Raw genomic sequence first — 2822 nt, 5'->3', positions numbered from 1 at the left:
TGGTGTCTACAGTATATGATTTTATTATTTTAAATTGTCCGCTGTTTTTAACGTATGTTTTATGGTTTTTAATTTTTCTCATAGTTTAATTCTATTTTAATTGTATATTTCTGTATGTTTTAATGGTGTTTTTAGTTGTAAGCCGCTCTGAGTCCTATTGGAAAAAGGGCGGGGTAGAAATAAAGTTTATTATTATTATTATTCTCTAGTTTAGCATTCAGTATCTAAGCATGCGGAAGATGGTTCAAGGAACGGTGAATGAATTAGCTCAGAGCCACCTGGAGTCTAATCTGGGGTTCCTAACAAGCATTCGGAGTGATGCTCTGCCAAAGAGTGCTGTGGGATGCTGGGAAGGTGCCTCGTGAAGCAGATAGCATAGATTTTAGAGCAGTTAATGCCCTGTCAGGCAATTAGGGGCATACAGCTTATCAGTTGTTGTTATGTTGTATGATGTAGCCTTTCCTAGTAATTAATGCTTGTTTGAAGTTGCCTTGTTAATCTAAAGATAAAGACTGGGTAATTACCAGTCTGATTGCCTCGGACTCCCCGCCCCGGATGGAGCCCGCGGCAGCGAAGGGACACCGGTATATAACAGTATATAAATTGATGAAATAAAATAATTAAGTTAATTGGGACTTATTCCCAGGTAAGTAGGTAGGATTGTAGCCTTAGGAAATTCTGTTTTGTTGGAGGAGGATGTTCTCTAATGTAAAAAAGTTTAAATATTGTGTAAGCCACTCAAAGCCTTTCATCATGCCCTCTCTGCACAGTTTCCAGCTGGCCCTACTTTTGGGGGTGGTTGGGTAAGGAAAGCGGAGCCTCAGTTTAGTTCTCAGAAAGGGGGAGGTGAATACGTTCAACACTCCCTACTAGAAGGGCTTAATCGGAACCAAGATTCGGCTTTAGGAGACCCTTTTTGGCTAAGGTCCGGTGTGGCTTTAACAATAGGGAAGGAACCGCCTCTGAGTATGTGCAGAGAGGTGATTTCTTTTCCTTGACTGTTTGAAGCTACAACCACCACCCTCCAAATATATGTAGAATTCCAGAGAACAGAGAGCAAATTAGTTGCACATTGCTAACGTGTTGAAAAAGTGTGTGTGACTTGACCAAAGCGTTTAGGGTTAGTATGTTGCCTCCAGAACAAGACTCTTTGTAGGGACACTGGTCTCTCGGTTGCATGCCTGAGCTAGGAAAACAACCTTTGAGAGAAGGAATCCCCTGACTGGCTCAAGACCACATTCCAAGTTCCTTTGTCTTAAAATGTTTTGGAAATAATGACTCTTATAAAAAAAAAAAACTAGTGCTAACGGCAAAAAAAGTCTTCTACTGTGCTCCTTACTTACCAAGTTTAGCTTGGGGATAGAGCCCACGCTTTGCATGCAAGAAGCAGCTGGACTCAGTTCCTGGCATCTTCAGTTAGGACTGGGAAAGACCCCTATCTGAAACCTTGGAGAGCTGCTGCCAGTCAGTGTAGAGTGCAGACAAGGCTGAGAGAAGAGGTGGATCATTGGCCTGACCGAGGTAGGTGGAACAGTGGCTTGACAGATGCTCTTGGAGGTTGCTGATTCATAGGGTTGCCATAAGTCATAGTCAACTTGGAGGCACATAATAACAACAACTTCAAAGTACTGACAAGCCTCTTGTTTTAATTAAAATAATAATTATAAATTCTTGCTCTTATCACTAATGGGAGTTAATTATCTTGCATATGCCCATGGTAAATTTTCAGATACTTTCAGACCCTCAGCAATTTTCAAGCGGTCTATGTAGAAGAAAAGTTTGGGAACCCCTGGTATAAGACATCTGCTGATGTCCCTATGCTGCTCTCACCCCTCATTTAGGTGCCTGCGATGCATGCGTGTGGACATACCTCCTTACAATTATGGAAAGTGATTCTTAATCATAAGTCTTCAGACACAAAGCTACATAGGTATTTATCAGTTGTTTAGTAGAAAATTCAGAAGTGCAGAGTCCCTTCATGATAGTACACCCTTTTTTGCTCCTGGATTAAGAATGAGATCTTTGTTAATGCATTCTCTCACAACAACAAACATCTCTAGGAGCCAATCAGCATGTAAGTGGAGAGCGTTAGCAACTGAGAAGAGTCTTCTCAGTGGCTGACTCACCTCCTTTCACTCTGATTGGCTCCAATCAGCAGAAAAGGCAAGGAAGTGTATTAGAAGACTCTTCTCAGTGACTAACAAACTCCCTTTTCATGCTGATTGTAGGATGCTTGGAGACATAGGGAGCCTGCTCCCCAAAAAGCAGAGGGACTAAGACCCCCTGGGCGACTACCCACCCGGTGCTTATGGACATGACCATAAAATATTTTGTGACGTGCAAGTTTGATATTATTTATTAAGTGTGTTTAGGATTACAAAAAACGTGAAGTGTTCAAAGTGTCTCAAACTCCCGTAAAATGATGCCCAAGATCCAAAATGGCAGAAAAAGTGGGAGGAACGTGTCTCCCTGCCCTAGATTCTGAAGAATCTGGACAAACCTGAGTGCAGCTCAGCAGACAAAAAACGGCAAAAAACGTGACCCGCGGGATTTCCAAAAAATATGAAAAGTCTTCAAAGTGTTTCATACTCCCCTAAAATGATGCCCAAGATCTAAAATGGCAGAAAAAGTGGGAGGAACCTGTCTCCCAGCTCTAGATTCTGAACAATCTGGAGAGAAGTCTGTGACAACTAGGGCTCTCAACAAAAGTTTCAACAATAAGCTGTTATAAAATATTGAGTATACTGTATTGAAAACAATGGGCGATGGGCCGATGGCGCTTGTTCTGACATAAGAAGAGTAAGGGGCATATTGTGATCTTT

The sequence above is a fragment of the Rhineura floridana genome, chromosome 4, assembly GCF_030035675.1.
Source record: "Rhineura floridana isolate rRhiFlo1 chromosome 4, rRhiFlo1.hap2, whole genome shotgun sequence".
NCBI lineage: Eukaryota > Metazoa > Chordata > Lepidosauria > Squamata > Rhineuridae > Rhineura > Rhineura floridana.
This window is presented reverse-complemented; position numbering follows the sequence as displayed.